The sequence below is a fragment of the Pinus tabuliformis genome, chromosome 9, assembly GCF_031772625.1.
Source record: "Pinus tabuliformis cultivar Carrire ecotype Pingquan chromosome 9, CPIR1, whole genome shotgun sequence".
Taxonomy (NCBI): domain Eukaryota; kingdom Viridiplantae; phylum Streptophyta; class Pinopsida; order Pinales; family Pinaceae; genus Pinus; species Pinus tabuliformis.
The window spans coordinates 1,921,880,533-1,921,900,314 of record NC_142307.1 but is presented as its reverse complement, the minus strand read 5'-3'; the positions used below and the strand labels follow the sequence as shown (position 1 = coordinate 1,921,900,314).

The window sequence follows — 19,782 nt, the reverse complement described above, 5'->3', positions numbered from 1 at the left end:
ATTAGTTTTTAATTACATTTTTTAGCCCAGCAGCAGAATTTCCAGATTTATGCCAGATTTGACTCCTCAACTTTGGAAGCTCATAAATTGAGTTATACTTGGCCAAATGAGGCCCAGGACGGCTCATTGGAAAGAGAAAATCAAGGAGAACATTTTGAAGGAGGTTTCACCAACAGATTTGATCATTTATTGGGCCAAAAATCAGACAGAAGATCAAGCTCCGAATTTTGAAAACAAAATCAATTTTCTGAGTTATTGTTTTGAATTTCATTTGTCCAAAACCTCTTCTAATTGCAGATCCATTGGTCAATGATATCATTTACCAATCGAACCATTCCAAGCATCAAAAGAAAGTTTATATTTTGTTTTCAGTTATTTATTTAAATAAAATTTGATTGGATTTGATTTAAATGCCAGCAATGCCATGATTGATTTTGTTGTTGCATTTTAATTTATTTTGATTTCTTTTTGCAGGAAAACAGTGGGAAGAATATGGAGAAAAAGATCTCAATCAATGAGAAGGTTCCAACAATTGAAGATCAGGAATTTTGAGCAAATAGAATTGGATTTGGCAGATTTCTCTTCACCAAACTTTCCTCTCAAGAATTCCTTCACAGACAGTATAAATAACAGATTGCAAAATGGAATAGGGGCTGCTCTCCTCTGCAATTTTAGACTGCTGAAAGCACTATTGTAATTGGAATTTAGAGTTGTAGGAGGGAGGAGTGAAAAATCTCAGATCTGGGGATTATTGAGGATTTTCCCTTTGTATATTGAATTATGCATGAGGAACAAAGCTTGCACTATTGTGGCTCTAGTTTTGAAGGCAGAAGTTCAAGCAATGTAAAGCGCTGTTGGAGACCAAGAACAGAGAAATGGATGCAATAAATTGGTATTTCTAATACTACTGTTTCAAATATCAGTTTTATTTTTATGGTGATATGAATGTGTCATTTTATTCATGTTTGTGCACTATTGTCAATATGGGTAATTTGTCTCAATCTTGTTATTATGTATCTCTGTTTTTATGGATTAATTTCTCATTTTGGAGTAACTACTTACTCTGAAATCTGTCTTATGAAACTGATTTATTGAATAATAATGCGTGTGAACTACTTCTACATATCATTATTCAATTATTGGATTTATTGATTTGATAATCAATATCATTTTGAGAACTACTTCCTGAATGTTGTTGATTTATTATTTCAGTTTTAAGGTCTCAATAGAATGTGTTTTGGTAACCATAATATCAGTTAATTGAACTACTTCATTAACTTGATATTCATTATAAACAAGACATGTTTAAATCCCAATACTTTAATTATCTTGCTCTTAGTTGGGTTAGATCTATATCTGCCTAATTAAGATAGGATTTAGATTAGTTTCTTTTGCTTGCATCATAGAATAAGCTTGCATTTAGGGTAAATTTTACATTCTTTTAAGTCCTCTCCTCAAAGAGGCAGAACTTTAGTTGTGGCTTGGCTGAACCCAAATCAGCTTAAGGGTCATTCTCTTGCCTGATCAGCAAGGAGAAGTGATCTGATGTCCCTGTCTATTGGTAGTTAAAGATACATTATAAACCAATAGCAATAGGGAGAAGGTAACTGGACCTAGATGAACAGTCGGAGCCACCACACCAAACGGAAAAGGAGCTGCTTTTAAGGTCCGGACCGGGTGGTTATCCCCCAATGTTGTTGCAGCGATTTTCGAGGCATCAACATTTTTGGCGCTAGAAGGAGGGCCTGATACTTTTTGTCTATTGGAGTCTTTTCAATATTAATGTTTTATTTATTACAATGGCTCCTCTCAAACTTCCAATTTGGAGTTGTATCCATGGACGTGCATCCTCCAATACTCCACCCGAAGTGGTAAGACTCTTGTCTCAGGCAAAGTTTAATGGTAAGAGAAATTCTTCTGCTTTTAACCATGTCTTTCAATTCATTCAAAATGTTTCAAATCACGCTTTTCAAGGAATTGATGAAGGCATTTTATGCAGAATTTTTACTCTCACATTTGCGGCAAAAGCCAGAAACTGGTGCAAAACTCTTCCAGTTGCCTCAATCCATAGCTGGGATCAATTTGTTACAATTTTCATTTGTAAATTTGACGGCTACGATTATGAACAGGTATGTGAAGAAATTGAATATCTACGAAGGTTTAAAAATGAGTCTGTTAATGATTTTTATATGCGATTTCATTTGAATTGCTTAAGATTTAAAGACGAAGATAAACCCACGGAAGAAGAATCATTAGATTGGTTTGAATATGTATGTTCTCTGCCTCCCATTCCCAATCCAAATGAAATTGATTCAAGCTTTGTTCCATCCCCTTCTAATACAAATGAGAATCCCAATTCGGATGTGCAAATAAATTGTGATGAAATGGTTTCACAAAGCTTGGAAAATATTTCCATTCAAACGCAAGAAGACAACAGCAGCAATTTTGGAGAAAAAGCCGCCTTGAAATCTGAAAGCTACTTTGAAGTAAATTCGGAAAATCAAATCGCAAATCAGCAAGTACAAGCAGCAATCAAAGCAAATAAAATGCAAACTGCTGTACAAATTTCTGAATTTCTCCATGATGAACAAATGCCGAAATCAGAGCAGCAAAACAACGTTCTTCAAAAAAGCATATGCACGCAAAGGAATGATCTGCAATCTGAAATTTACAATGAGCATAATACACAAGAGCTCTCAAACAGAGACAGTTTTAAATGCATTGTTTCAGGTTCACATTTTTCCCTTTATCCTGATATTTTTAATAATGGTAATATTTTTCCTCTTGGTATTAATGATATTCCAGAAATTAAAGAGGCTGATCTAAATAAATTACCATTAAAGTTTTATCAAGATAAAGAAATAATAATTGATCATTCTTTTGCCATTAATGAACATGAAATGCCTGTTCCTCCTTGTTTGGATATATTGGATGAGATTGAAGGGAATTCTAGAGAGTCTTGTGAGGTCATTTATGATGATTACTCTGATATTGAGGATGTTGATTTCAATTTTTCTCAAGAGAATCCTCATGATAAAATTCAAATAACATCTGACAATGAGGAACGCTTCAATTTAGAAATTATCCCAACTAATCCTCATTTTAGAGCAGCAAATTATCTTCATGATTTCACCATTCAAGAAAACATCCCAATTTATGATTCATATGAGGATCAAACTCCCATTCCCATTCATAATCATAATTCGTTTTCTAATTCACAAGTTGGAATTCAAAATTACCCAAATTCCATAATTCTGGCCATTCCTTGTGAAAATGAAATTATTTCAAAACGATTCCAATTGTGCTGTAACATTAGTTGTACAAATAGTGATTTCATTTTATTTTTGTTTCCTCAGCTATTTTGTTTAAACTTAGATTTATTTTCTGATTTTATTTTGCAAAATTTTCACACTCTTCGCTGGCATATTGAACACCTTATTATCAAACACTCAATTGATGCATTGTCCGATTGGGAAATCGAAGTTTCATATTATAATCATGAGCATCAAAAGATATTAAGATTCCAATTTATATCAATGCTAATGTTTCATCAAAAGCTTCTACATTTTCAAAGGCAATGTCAACAAGAGAATGTATTTTTAGAAATCTGCCAGCAATCCAATTTAATTAATAATTTTCCATGTCATTTGACGGACTTCCATTCATTTTTTATTGACTCATTTGAAAATTATTTGGAAGTTTTTCCTTCAAGGAGAATTGTCAATGATTTAACATTTGTACATAATACTAACAATTCTTTCCAGGCCTTTGAATTTAAAAGCTCATCTTCACAATCTGGCCTGTTATCTCTTCCTTTGAACATTTCTCAATCCTTAATAGAGGTCCATCCAGATTTCTATGATCCAATTGGTATTGAATTGGAAAGCAAATTTCAAGAGAAGGAGATTTTAATCAACTTGCTAACAATAACTGTACATTCTTATTTCAGATTTATTTTCCTTAGTTTAGTTAGATTTTTATTCTTATTGCTAACATTTGAACTGTACATAAACGCGGGAATAAAAATGAGAGAATGGTTACACTGGAAATATGACTATACCTAGTCATTTTCATGTATATAGTTAGAATAGGAGTAGAATTAATTTAGTTAGATTGTTTTATGTAGTTAATTTATTTTCAGCAGTCCTGTAGATTAAAAATAAAACAAAGCAGTCAGCCATTCTAATACATGTTCAGTGAAAACATTTTCCCCATCAGAAAATTTTAATTCTTGCTTTCCTTTTTGAAATTTCTTATAGCGATTTCTCTACTCTGCCTATTTTGAATAATGTCTTGATCAAAGTCAATTAAAATTGCACTTGGCATCGATTGCCTCAAAGCCACTTTTCTTCATTTCGGGATTTCCTTCTAAGATTTTCTTTTGAAATTTATATGGTAAGGATTTGAGGATATAAAAGCTTCATGATCCCATTATCCTATGAGATATATGATTGACTATGATAAGCCTAATTCTAATTCAATCATTATCAGTCAATCTAACCTATCACAACAATCATATGAAGTTCATATTATATTCCTCGGAATTTGCCAAAAGCTGATCTTAAGGATGCCCATTTTTCCAAGCGCACACATTTAAATCTGTTTTGACATTTTTCTACAATTAGTGGCTTAATCTCATGCTAATCTTTAGTTTATTATCTGATGCTGTAAAATGCATCATGTCTATTTACTAAAGGCATTATTAAAAAGTCACTATAACAATACAGATTTTTCTCAAGATTAATTCGGAATGAGCAGAGGTAATAAATTGTTACTTCAATTTGAAAGGGAAGCATAGTTTAATATTTATTTCTGATAAATTTTATATTTCCTGAACATGAATAAACAGATTTTGTTTAGGCTGATTGCACACTTAGATTTAGAATAAATAATGAGATGATTTGAAACGAAGGGAAAATTTGATAAACCGAAGGAAGAATTTGAAGATTCATAAGGTAAAATTTGCAGACAATTTCCTTCCAGGTATGCATTTCCAAGCTCGTTCTCATCTCTTATTAGTTTCTCTTTTCCTTAGTTTATTTTTGATTTATGTTCTGTTTTATTTGCAGGTTTTTATTTCTTTTCAAGACTTGAAGTAAGCAGCGAACTCATTTCAAATTTGCAAACAGGTTCAGGGAAATTTAATTCTGATTTATTAGAATTCAAGCATTTTTGTAACTTTTCTTTTATTCACTTAGAAAACCCAATTGAAATTTCAAGGAATATCATAAGACCATTCGCATCATAAGATTTCATCGGAAATAGCTCTTAGCATTTCTTCGCTCATCAAAGACCTCCGATGTATTATCTTACTCATATGCCATATTGCATTTCGCATGTCGGAGCTTTCCAAGTGAAGTATACTTCCATGAACATGAATCGTCGATCTTCGATAATCGAGTTTACTGATATTGCGATAAACACATAATTCCAGACCCGATATGAAATTCAAAGCAAATTCATAAAAAAAAAACGCGTCTGATCAATCGCAATAATGGTAGGAGTATAACTTTAAAGGAGGCCGATGTTTCGGATCCGATATGTTATCAAATTTTCAACATAAAATTATCGGGTCCACTCTTCACCACATATCGGCATATCGAGAATTGTTAAATCGTGCGCATAACATTGCCAATCGCGATCGCCGATTAGCCACGTCATTCATCGCATATCGGCATCGCAGCAATCATATTGTGTTACATCGGGTGCTTAAGATTGCCGATCGCCGATTTACGTCATCCATCGCATCGCCGATATCGCAATCGCTTCCTTGCAGTTTTATTTATGGCCGATATCTCGGATCAGATATGTTATTAAAATCCCATCATAAAAAGTTATCGGGTCCACTCTTCATCGCATATCGGTATCGAAAAAAATATATTGTGTTACATCGGGTACCCAAAGTTTGCCGATTTCCGATTAGCTACGACTTCCATCGCATCGCCGATATTGCAATCATTTCATCACATTCTTACGCTCACATCACCTCTCTGAATCTACAATGTGTATTTTGCAATATGGGAAGCACAATGCAATTTATTCTCTGATCCCCGATATAATATTTCTTTAATGATGCGATCGCTTCATTTCATTGCACATGTTCTTATCGGCAATTTGCCATTGCAATCTCCGATGCAATAGCTTCCAATGCATGCCTATGAGCCATTAACATTTAATCGATATATGGCATAGCAATAAAGGTGAAGTTCTGCAGATTAAATTTGAAGCATGGTGAAGAAACATGTTATGTGAATCATCCGATACGGCAATGTGTTATTTTAAAAGCGAACTTGGGTAACCACTATGGTAAGAAAGCAATTAATGACCAATTTACAGCATATCCAAATTATTTCAATTTCTCATACATTTTAGTTTAAATATATAATTCCATAATTAAAAATGGAATTCAAGACCTCTCTATCTTCATATTTAAATTTTATTATCGTAGATTTGGTCTTGATTCCGAACTATTTATAAAATTATGGAGTTTATATTAAACTTATAATATTTTGAGGAATAGTCATTACTGCAAATTCTCATTCTCATCTCTGATGCATTTCTTTTATTTCAATTCCCTTGAACACTAGGCATTTCATTTTTACATTTTACTGCTTGCTTTAGTTTAAATAAAATAAATAATGATTTTGGGTTATAGGATTTTGGTTAGTGGGATTTCTTCATGTTTTTAATGATAATTAAAATAAGGAATCAGCTAGTTTGGAGAAATTGATACCTTTTAGGTAAGATCAAAAACAATGATCCAATGGTAAGATTCATGTACCCACTTTCATTAATTTCCATTTCATCATTCTAGTTTCATTTTTGTTTTTAAATTATGCTGATATAAAACTCTGTTTTGCAGCTCTTCACAAAATTTTTCACTCTTCTGCCGAATCATATTTTCAAAGTCCATACTCTTCTCCTGGCTTTATTTCAAGGAGCAGCGATAATCCTCATTGAAACAGCCACACCAGGAAGTTTCTGAACCTTTAAATCTGTTTCTTCAAGCATTCCTTTTCTTTTAGAAAATGATTAAGATGATGCTTGGGAACAAGAAGATTCATATAAGACAGAAAGTATTCATTGTGGCTGAATTTTTACAATCACTGTTATCTTAAAGCCTAAAGCATTCACAACTCTGCAAGGTATGTTTTTCTAAATCTCAACATAAGAAGGAATGATTACATGCTTATTTTCTTTTTCTTCATATTGTTGGAGACATTGGTATAAACATTCTTGTTTGAGTTTATCTTGCAAGACTTGGATTTTCTTTTCCATTTTTAGAGATTTCTTGGTTTTGATTTTTGCTCGCTGATTTCTTTTCCCATTTTAGCATAAGAATTATTTTTCTTTGGTTTTCAGTTTTGATTTTGGTGACTTTGCCATTATTTATATGGAAGGCCTATTGGTTACCTAACAATGGTCAGCATACATGGAGAAAAATTGTTAATAGTCACCTATTAGCTTTTTCTTAAATCTCTTAGTAAAGTTTGATTTTCTTATTATAAAAGTAGACATACTTAAGGAAGAGATTACCAATCAAGAGAAGTTGGCAAAGTATCATAAAATCTGAAAATTTCTTTTTCATCAAACTGTAATCATTTTGAGATTTCAAAATTTTATTAAGATCTTTCAGAGTTCTATTATCAGTCAAGAAAAGTTATTTATAACCAAGTAAAGACACTTTACAGCAAAGCACCTTTAACTCTGAAATTGTCATTCTTAACTCTTAAGGAGTCAATGATTCTCCCTGTCCCAAAGAGTCTTATTTTTCTAGAGAATAATCCAGAAATATATTTAAACTTAAAAGATAAGAGGTCTCATCGTGAGCCTGCTTACCATGATCATAGGGGAAAATAGACTGACATTACCAACACTGCTAAACAAACCAGGGTAATGGCTTATGATTGCAAAAAATTATAAGACAAGGGGTCTCATCACGAGCCAGCTTGTTCAGTCCAATTTTAACCAGTGAATGGCATTGTCAACTATCTGGCTACCATACTAGGACAATGGCTTTTAAGATTTAATAAAAAAAAAATAAAAAAAATAAAAAATAAAATAAAAAGTAATACATATATAAATGGATTTATCTCTAGGTCTATAATTCTTGACAAGATGGGATTCTGAATCATTGATGATTGAAAAAGTAACCCTGCCGAGACTATAGATGTTTGCGGGCAGCAGTGGCTCTACTTGTGACAAATGAGTATATTTTGAAAGCTAAGCTGTAAAGTGACCCCTGCTTTATCCCTTCAGCTAATTAATGACTGATATAGAGTTTTGAAATATTTTAATTTATGAGGAATTTTAAGAAAAATTGCAGTTAGATGATTCTGGTTTTTATTCAGACTAATGAACCTATGTCAAGCATTTCAAGCATAATTCTCTTCTTTAAATTATTTTACTTTAATTTTTGGAAAATCTTATTCATGTCAAAAAAGAGATAACTGGTTCTTCTCCCGTGTGTCGCCAATTGTTGTGGTAAAAACACAACACCCCCCATTATTGATGCGTCCGCTTCGAATAATGGGGACCCTTTCTATAAAAATTTTGGCTAAGCACCTTTTTGATTTTTATTTTAATTGATTGCCCTACGCTTTCGTTAATTTTTAGTTTTCTTTGGATTCTTGTTTTGATTGCTTTGTTAGAATCGATTTTTTATAAGCTTCACATTGACGCTTGTTTCACCTCATTTGGTCAACTGGTTTGAAAATGGCACTCCTTTGAAATCTCATCATTTATCTAGCCTGGGTTAAAAATGCATAAAATGTACAATATCGCATTTTGTAAATAAATTTGTCCAATAACGCATTCAGTTTAAATATTAACTCGTAGAGGGTTTTACTAACATTTTTCATTATGCAGCCAAATAATTAAGCATCGGGACTTAAGAAATTCACTCCAATTTTCTAATCAAATCTTAATATCGAAAAACCAAACATTCAAGTGGTTGTAGTTTATTTTTATTATTTTTCATTTATTTTCTAAGTGGCTGTAGTTTTATTTTTAGCTATAGTTTAAAAACTTATGTTCATAAAAACAAAATAAAAAAATGAAAATGAAAATTAAAATTAAATTTTAAATTAATTAAATTAATTAATATATTATATAATTAATTTAATTAAATTAAAATTTAAAACAAACAAATTTAAAAAAAATATAAAAAAACAAATAAAAGATCGTATTGGGAGTTCTATTTCGCATTATATTAAAAAGCCCCGACACCTCCTTCCCGATTTGCCGATGCGATGAAGCAAAAGGAAATAACCATTCGCATCGGAACTTATATGCATACGAAACAAGTTCGTTAACCCATCCATCTCCCGATGCGATGTGATAAGGTATGTGGCGATGAGGAAGGTGCCGATAACAAAAAGGAATAAAACCAAAGTCTTATACGTTGGTTCCAACGACTTGTTCCATGATTCATTAACATATGGTGTGGTATGTTTACTTTAATATGTTTTAATATATTAACATATGGTGTGATATGTTTTAATTTGACATGTTTTAATATATTAACGTATGAGTGGAAAGTAGTTTAGGTTAGTATATCTTTAATATTAGGTTATATATGTTAAATGTAATATCTTATATTATATTATATTAATTAAATTAATTAACATGTAATATATTATAATCTGTAATATATTATATTAATTAAATTAATTAATTATATGTAATATTTAAATATCAGTTAGATTAATATTAATTAGTTTTTTTAATTAGATTAAATTCGTTTATAAATAGTTAATTAAATATTAGTTAGTTAAATTAATAAATAGTTTACTGATAATTAGTTTAGTTTCTAATTAGCAATTAAATTAGAATTAATTAGAGACTAATTTAGGATTAGTTTTTAATTACATTTTTTTAGCCCAGCAGCAGAATTTCCAGATTTATGCCAGATTTGACTCCTCAACTTTGGAAGCTCATAAATTGAGTTATACTTGGCCAAATGAGGCCCAGGACGGCTCATTGGAAAGAGAAAATCAAGGAGAACATTTTGAAGGAGGTTTCACCAACAGATTTGATCATTTATTGGGCCAAAAATCAGGCAGAAAATCAAGCTCCGAATTTTGAAAACAAAATCAATTTTCTGAGTTATTGTTTTGAATTTCATTTGTCCAAAACCTCTTCTAATTGCAGATCCATTGGTCAATGATATCATTTACCAATCGAACCATTCCAAGCATCAAAAGAAAGTTTATATTTTGTTTTCAGTTATTTATTTAAATAAAATTTGATTGGATTTGATTTAAATGCCAGCAATGCCATGATTGATTTTGTTGTTGCATTTTAATTTATTTTGATTTCTTTTTGCAGGAAAACAGTGGGAAGAATATGGAGAAAAAGATCTCAATCAATGAGAAGGTTCCAACAATTGAAGATCAGGAATTTTGAGCAAATAGAATTGGATTTGGCAGATTTCTCTTCACCAAACTTTCCTCTCAAGAATTCCTTCACAGACAGTATAAATAACAGATTGCAAAATGGAATAGGGGCTGCTCTCCTCTGCAATTTTAGACTGCTGAAAGCACTATTGTAATTGGAATTTAGAGTTGTAGGAGGGAGGAGTGAAAAATCTCAGATCTGGGGATTATTGAGGATTTTCCCTTTGTATATTGAATTATGCATGAGGAACAAAGCTTGCACTATTGTGGCTCTAGTTTTGAAGGCAGAAGTTCAAGCAATGTAAAGCGCTGTTGGAGACCAAGAACAGAGAAATGGATGCAATAAATTGGTATTTCTAATACTACTGTTTCAAATATCAGTTTTATTTTTATGGTGATATGAATGTGTCATTTTATTCATGTTTGTGCACTATTGTCAATATGGGTAATTTGTCTCAATCTTGTTATTATGTATCTCTGTTTTTATGGATTAATTTCTCATTTTGGAGTAACTACTTACTCTGAAATCTGTCTTATGAAACTGATTTATTGAATAATAATGCGTGTGAACTACTTCTACATATCATTATTCAATTATTGGATTTATTGATTTGATAATCAATATCATTTTGAGAACTACTTCCTGAATGTTGTTGATTTATTATTTCAGTTTTAAGGTCTCAATAGAATGTGTTTTGGTAACCATAATATCAGTTAATTGAACTACTTCATTAACTTGATATTCATTATAAACAAGACATGTTTAAATCCCAATACTTTAATTATCTTGCTCTTAGTTGGGTTAGATCTATATCTGCCTAATTAAGATAGGATTTAGATTAGTTTCTTTTGCTTGCATCATAGAATAAGCTTGCATTTAGGGTAAATTTTACATTCTTTTAAGTCCTCTCCTCAAAGAGGCAGAACTTTAGTTGTGGCTTGGCTGAACCCAAATCAGCTTAAGGGTCATTCTCTTGCCTGATCAGCAAGGAGAAGTAATCTGATGTCCCTGTCTATTGGTAGTTAAAGATACATTATAAACCAATAGCAATAGGGAGAAGGTAACTGGACCTAGATGAACAGTCGGAGCCACCACACCAAACGGAAAAGGAGCTGCTTTTAAGGTCCAGACCGGGTGGTTATCCCCCAATGTTGTTGCAGCGATTTTCGAGGCATCAACACTTCCTTGGCTTATTTCTTGTGGTTTTTAGAGAAGAAATCGTCAACTAATTGAATTTGTAGGATTAAAATATAGCTTGAATTGCTAAAATAAGCAAGATACTAGTTATTTCTATATAAAAGTTTGTTTTGGATTCAGGTTTATTGTGAGGATATCGAGGATAAAAATGTATCGACCTCTCAGCATAATTGGCTTTTTGTTAAAAAAATATGTATTACAGAGCAATGGAACACATAAAATATTGCAGAAACAAAGACAAAGAAAACACATAAAACAAGAGAAACACAGATATACGTGGTTCACCCAATTTGGGCTACCTCCACGGAGAAACAGTCAGACCTTCCTTTTATCTTATCCAGCAAAATGAAGAGATACAACCTACAACAGATCCATTGTAATTTCCTCTTCGCTCTCACACAATCTCCTCTCTCTTTCTCGCTCAGAATACACATATGCATAGTCACAATATAATTCCATCATATTTAGCGAGGGGTTGCCTTCTAGGGAAAAAAACACTAAATTAAGCATAACTTCCACTGTCAGATCATCTGCCTAATGAACAACTCAGATTGACTACGAAATTACAATATTTTACAAGGTAAATTTACATCTATTTTTAGCTTTAGGGGCATTGCCCCCGAACCCCCACTAGGGGGGGGGAGGCTCCATGCCCAACACATTTTAAGGTTGCATATGAAAAACTTGGCATTGCATTAGGGGCTAATGCACTCACTTTTGGAATTCACGAGGTTAAAGAGAATGTCATATTTCTTCGCGAAGTTCACTATCCACGAGAGATTCATAAGAAGCTTTTACTCAATTCTTTTTGAAGTACCTGGTGAGTTTTGTATGATCTACTATTATTATGTTTAAATAGAAACTTGGTGCTACAATTGTACATTAGCCCTGAGACAACCTAAATAAAAACAATCAACAATTGGAATTAGATGTTGGATTGTTGGATATTAGAGAAGGAAAAACGCACTGTATAAATTCCCACTGTAGATCAATAGATTATGTAATATACGAAAGCAAAACACAAGATCTACTTCTACAACAAACTTTGCGGAAGCCTAATCGAATATGAGCAAGATAAAATAGAACACATATAATTAATGAAGAGAATTCAATCACACATGAAACGCAGAAGAATAACCCGGGGAAAGACTCAGCCTAAAACCCCAATCTCTATATTATCATACAAGTGGAAATATGTTCAAGTTACAAAAAGAATCAGCTCACAAGCTATCCTGCTCTCTCTGCAATCAATCTGCTACTCACAGGTAGTCAAAGGCTTCTCAGAAACTTTCTCCTCTACCCTCCAAGCCTCCTATTTCCTTGCGCACTTTTCCTTGGGGTCCAGTGCTGCCACCTATGTGAATTGGCCTCTTCACACACTCACTAACCTCTAATCTAACTGCGCAATCCTGAAGGAGATAATTCATTCTGCATGGATGAGTTTCCTATATAGGAGAAATCCTCCAACTGATAGTACATTGTCCCTTCCTCTGATCTCAACTGGGTCTCTGACTGAACTGACATGCATGAGTTATTTATGAGAGAATATTTAGTTATCTGGAGAGCAGCAGTTACATGCATGCAAGCATTAACTAATTGAACTCACAATTAATTCCACAAACTGTTGGAACTAGTCTAACTGGACTTAACTCATATAAATGAGCTAACTAATTACAACTCAAATTACAACTCATCCTTATCTCTTTAACTAAGGGATAAATTCCTCAATCAATGGAGAAACTGTTGCATGTCCTCACATAGACTTCATGTTTGATTTTCTACAATTAATTAACTCAAGATGAATTAATTAATTATTTTACAAATAGCTGCTAAGATCAAATTCGAATTTTACTTCTCAATTTTAGATCAAGGACTAACTAAAATTGGAATCCATCCCAAAATGTTATTTATATCAATGTTATTTTTAGCACTTCCATTTTTCATTCCTTGTTGCTATGTCCAACATTGGTACCCGAAATGCTATTTATAGGAATGCTATTTTTAGCATTTCTTGTTTCCATTTTCAACACTCCCTCTCAACAAGAAACACATTCAACTCAAACCCGATCCTGAACCTTTGGAATGTTCTACATGCAACACTTCTCCCAAGAGTTATTGCTCCAGCAACTATAGAAACAAAAAAACTCCCAACTGCCCTCCCTGTTGGGCTAGAAACATCCTCTGATGCTAAAGCTCCCTCTGCCACTGACAAGTGCTCCCTCTCTGACCTCTGAGCTGCTGCAACACTCCATGCATCTCGCACCATTGCACACCTCTTTGTGCCATCCTACACTAGTGCAACACTCATGTGCCTCTCGCATTGTTGCAGCCTGCTAACTCTGCACTGTCTTGGGATTCCTGCACTATAGCTCTCTCTGTTGCTCCGTCCACATCCGTCTCTACCCACTCAGCTAGTCTTGCTACTCCTCATTGGGGATCCTGTAGAAAGGTCTAATCAAAGAGGTTGGGTACCTCAATCATCCTGCCCCTATTCTAGCCTTCTTGGGACTATCACTCCACATCACCCCACCTCCGACTTGGAGGTATGGATGCATGTGATCCCTCTGCCCACTTGGCTCGAAATTTCCCCCTACTGGAGGTCTCTGCATGAGTGGATGCCTCCACTCAGTCTCCTCTTGGCTTCTCTAGTTTTGGCTACTCCACAACCTCCTGAAGCTGCTTCACCAATTGTGGCTCCTCCACAATTGTCTGAGACTTCTTCTGGTGCTGCATGTTGAGAGGTAATGTACTCTCCCTCTAAACCACCAAGCATCTAACCTTTTCCTTGCTCCTCAAGGCTTTGCATGCATCTTTAACCTCAAGTGCATATAGGTTCTTGGCTAGCACACCAATTTGTTTCATCTTTCCCACTGTCACGAAATTTTCTGGAAAAAGAGTTGATTTTAAATCAGTGATATCTCCCTCATTTGAACTCTGATTCAGTCGATTTTTTTTTTTTTTTTTTAATTTGGGTATTTTTCCACAAGGAATCCAAATCTGCTATTTGTTTCTGAAAAAATTGCACAAAAATTTTCATATCTGCTATGAAAACTCGCGGCCCAAAACTCAAAACTTCGAAATATCCTCTAGTATATTATTCTCCACTTTGATCACCTTTGCTCTGATACCATGTAGAAATTCCCACTGTAGATCAACAGATTATGCAATATACTAAAGCAAAATACAAGATCTAATTCTACAATAAACTTTGCGGAAGCCTAATCGAATATGAGCAAGATCAAATAGAACACATATAACTGATAAAGAGAATTCAATCACACATGAAACACAAAAGAATAATCCCGGGAAAGCCTCAACCTAAAACCCCAATATCTGTATTATCATACAAGTGGAAATATGTTCAAGTTACAAAAATAATCAACTCACAAGCTATCCGACTCTCTCTGCAATCAATCTGCTGCTCATAGGCAGTCAAAGGGTTCTCAGAAACCTTCTCCTCTACCCTCCAAGCCTCCTATTTCCTTGTGCAGTTTTACTTCGGGTCTAGTGCTGCCACCTGTGTGAATTGGCCTCTTCACACACTCACTAACCTCTGATCTAACTGTGTAATCCTGAAGGAGATAATTCCTTCTGCATGGATGAGTTTCCTATATAGGAAAAATACCCCAATTGATAGTACACTATCCCTTCCTCTGATCTCAATGATTGAACTGAATTGCATGAGTTATTTATGAGAGAATATTCAGTTATCTAGAGAATAGCAATTACATGCATGCAAGTATTAACTAATTGAACTCACAATTAATTCCACAAACTGTTGGAACTAATCTAACTGGACTTAACTTAGACAACTAAGCTAACTAATTACAACTCATCCTTATCCCTTTAACTGAGGGATAAATTCCTCAATCAATGGAGAATTTGTTGCATGTCCTCACATAGACTTCATGTTTGATTTCCTACAACTAATTAACTCAAGATGAATTAATTAATTATTTTACAAACAACTGCTAAGATCAAATTCGAATTTTACTTCTCAATTTTAGTTTAGGGACTAACTAAAATTGGAATCCATCCAAAATTCTATTTATACCAATGCTATTTTTAGCACTTCCATTTTTCATTCCTTGTTGCTATGTCTAACACTGGTACCCGAACTGCTATTTTTAGCACTTCTATTTTTAGCATTTCTTGTTGCCATTTTCAACACGCACTACAAGGTCCAGTTCTTTTACACATTTATTTTTTGTTTTAATATTCTCTTATTTGGAGTGTTGTGTTTTCTGTTCTAACAAGAAAAACCATATTTTGTATTAGAATGTTGTTGTAGTTGCACTGGTCAGCATAATAATACAAAAATAAAATAACTATCCAAAAAGACATCTTGAAAATTGTCCAAATTTGGAGTTTACTAGTTAAAGAAACAAAACAATCCTTTGCAAAGGATTTTGGATAGCTACTACTTGTATAAAGTTATAAACTCAAAGGTATGGTGGTTGTAAGTAGGATTTTTTACCAAACTCTCCACCATTTGTTGGAGAGCAACACACTCAATTTGTTTGTTTTGATTGTGTGTAAGGTTTTCAAAATGAAGGCATACTCAGTGTTTCTAGCTTCTTCTAGAAATGATAATTCCTAGGAATGCATCCTATCAGTATTAGAGAAAATTTAATTCCTATTATTAGAGATGAAATCTTCTTGCCTTCTTAGAGCTATTTGAATATTAGTGGTCTCACATAATGGGTGTTTCCTAGGATGATCGTGGTCCATTATAAAGGCACTAGATAACACATGTAAAACCCCTTATCACTGCAGATTGATAACAATCTATCATAACCACTAACTTAACCCGTTTCCAAAATTCCCTTAGGTATTTGATCTTCAACCGACATTTCCACATGCTGTTGTTGTTGATGAATAGTCTCATCTTCCTTGACCTCCTACACAGTAGATCCAATTGACAACCTAGTATTTGAGATCAGTGAAATAGGATTTTTGACTAGGCTCAACCATTCGTTGAAAAGAAACACACTCAATTTGAAGATTTTCAATTTTCCTCTTTTGATTGTGTAAGTTTTCCAAATGAAGGCATATTCTATGTTTCTAGCTTCTTCCTAGGAATGCATCCTATCAGTATTAGAGAAAATTGAATTTCTATTATTAGTGATGAAATCTCCTTGACTCCTTGGAAATTTTTGAATATTATTGGTCTTACATAATGGGCATCTCCAAGGATCCTCATGGTCCATTCTAAAGAACCACATAACAATTGTAAAATGCCTTACCACTGCTCACTACTAACAATATATCATAACCAGTAACTTGACCCCTTTCCAAAAATACCTTAGGTAATTGATAATAGAGCATAAGAATATCCATCTTTAAGATTGAGCCACTTTTCAATATCCCTGAGACTTTTGAATATACACTGTTGAGTTTACAGGGAACAACAAGGGTCTATATTTCTCGGCCACTAGTGTGGTTTCGGTATAAATTTCATTCCACAGCTTGTGGATATTTACAACGAGCTTTCAAAAAGAGGTGAGGTGTTGGAGTTTGCATTTCTCTCACATGAAAAAGAGGAGAAAGCTTTTGAAGAGTATTATGCAAGCATGCCATGGATGGCTTTTCCATTTGCAGACAACACTAGGAAGAAATTGTCTTACTACTTTGAAGTTTTATGTATCCCAACGTTGATCATTTTAGGTTTAGACGGGAACATAGTACAAAATGATGTGGTGGTCCATATACGGGACTATGAGATATGAGCTTCACATTTACAAAATATTGACTGGATGAGATTGAAGCTGAAGAAAATGTGAAATTACAAGCACGAACCCTAGAGTCACTCTTGGTTTCTAATGCGCACAACTTTGTTATCAAGCATGGTGGTGCCTAGGTCCTGGTATTTGAGCTTGTGGGAAAGACAATTGGTCTTTATTTCTCTACCCATCCATGTCCTCCTTGTCAAAGTTTCACTCCAAAGCTTATAAAGGTTTACAACAAACTCAAAGAAAGAGGAGAATATTTTGAGATTGTTTTCATTTTTATGGACCAAGGTCCAGATGCTTTTGAAAACTACTAGAAAGGCGTGCCAGGGTTGGTTCTTCCATTGGAGATAAAACTAATAATGATATCTCACAGTATTTCCGTGTTAGAGGCATCCCATCTTTGATCATGGTTGTTCTAAATGGGAAAACTGTGACAAATAATGCCAGAAGTACAATGTACACTCATGGAGCCAAGGCTTATCCATTCATTGATGCACATTTTCAAAGGCTGCAGAAGGATATGAAGGAACTTGTTGAGAAATCTCCCAAGGAAATCAAGTACAACCAACATGAACACCAACTTTTACTAACAAAAAGTTCTATGTTCATCTGTGATGGATGCAACAAAGATAGTAGTGCATGGTCCTATTATTGTAAGAAAAAATGTGACTATGATCTTCATCTGGAATGTGGTTTGGAAGATCAACAAGATCAAGGAAAATAGGAAAAAGGGACAGGATACAGATACTGTTGTGGATGAGAACTGTGAGCCAACATGAGTAATCTGTGAAGGAGATGTATCTTACAAAGCTTAAGTTTGATCATGATAAAGGAACTCCTCATGTCTCCTAAAAACATTGCATACATTAGTGATATCTGGGGAATTCCTTAGATGCTAGTATCCAAGGGATGTCCTCTACATTTTACTAAAGACTATGCAAACTAATTTGACTGGAAAGAAGCAAGAAACCCTCTTGACAAATTTGAGGAGCACTAAAGCAGAACAAGGTGTATTGGTATTTTTTCAAGAGGTTGGACAAAGGAACCTGGTTGTAATGTAAGGTTGTCACCTTCAACATGCTCATCAATATATTTTGTAAGATGGAAAAGGATATAAACTTATAAAACCATCGACATTTTGCTGGAGGATATACTAGAGAAGAGTATTGATCCAAATTTTGTCACTTCCTCCACCTTGATGAATTTACGGTATAAGGAAGTTTTATTGCATGTTGTTGTGAAACCAAGAAAGCCATAAGCAGGTCCATCAGTCATGTTTTTCAATCTGGATTGGGGGTGATTGGGATGCAAGAAAGACCACCGTACAACCCAATCTAAGGTTGGGTGGAGAGTTGCAATCTCTAGCCTAGTTGCCTAGTTCATATTGAGATAAGTATCTAACACCATTACTATGAGTATTGAATCTCGTGTCAACATTTTGGACTTGTTTGAATGTCAGTTAAGAGTGAAATTTCTTATGATAGGGTAGCATTTGAATTGTTGGTTTCATAATTTTTGGTTGTTCATTCGATTCCAATTAATAAACATATTTTCTCCATTGTCTCGATGAGTGAGTTTCCTTGGTTTTAGCTACATGGCACATTATGATTGTGCATACATGTTGTTCCATGGATTTTTATGGTGTAACATTTGGTGCATATTTTCTACTCACTCATGATTATACTTGTTGCTTGGATGGATGATGGTTACTTTCCCCTCGGATCCATGATATTGGTGGGACTATGGACACCTATCTTATGATTTCTATACATTGCATGATTTTGGTGATGGTTACACTTAGCTCTGGGCATTTTGAAGTTGGTAATGGAACTGATTCAGGTTACTTTAGTGTTTTTGTTCATGGGATCCTAGTGGGTGTGAATTGTGCATTCACTTGAACTTTAACAACTAAGTTGAATATCTCATTAAATTAAATGGAGTACCAACATCCATATTAAACCAAAAAGTAAAATCACCAGTTCCTATAATCATTTGAGACATTAAATCTCTAATTGGTAAAATCTTAACTCGCTACATTCAAGGCTCACTACAATAAGAAATAACATTGTTCTCCTCATGGTAATTAAAATGGTGTGATGATCTACAAATAGTAAATCTCTTGTAGATGCCACTGTCTCCATGACCAGCGCAAATTCTTCCTTGATGCCAGGTCTAAACCTTATTAGTGTTGGAAATAATACTAAGAGCGGGGGTGAATCAATATTTAAAATTCAATAATATTTCATTTCCCAAACATATTTATATACACTACTTCAATGAAGTGAACTTGCATGTACATGCTACTGTGATTAGAGAAACCAGCATATATCCAGAGAACTTAGGATTTAGTCAATTTATCATGTGTAGATCTTTAATCAGTGCATCAGTAACTTATTATACAATAACTATGTGTAGTAAAGACATAATAAACCATCACACATAAGAAACACACATG

At 33.8% G+C, this 19,782-nt stretch overlaps 1 pseudogene; it reads left to right on the top strand.

Moving 5' to 3' along the window:
- Window positions 1–18,142, top strand: part of LOC149156623 (putative nucleoredoxin 1) — a 56,986-nt pseudogene extending 38,844 nt beyond the window's left edge.
- Window positions 18,143–19,782: the final 1,640 nt, after the last annotated feature.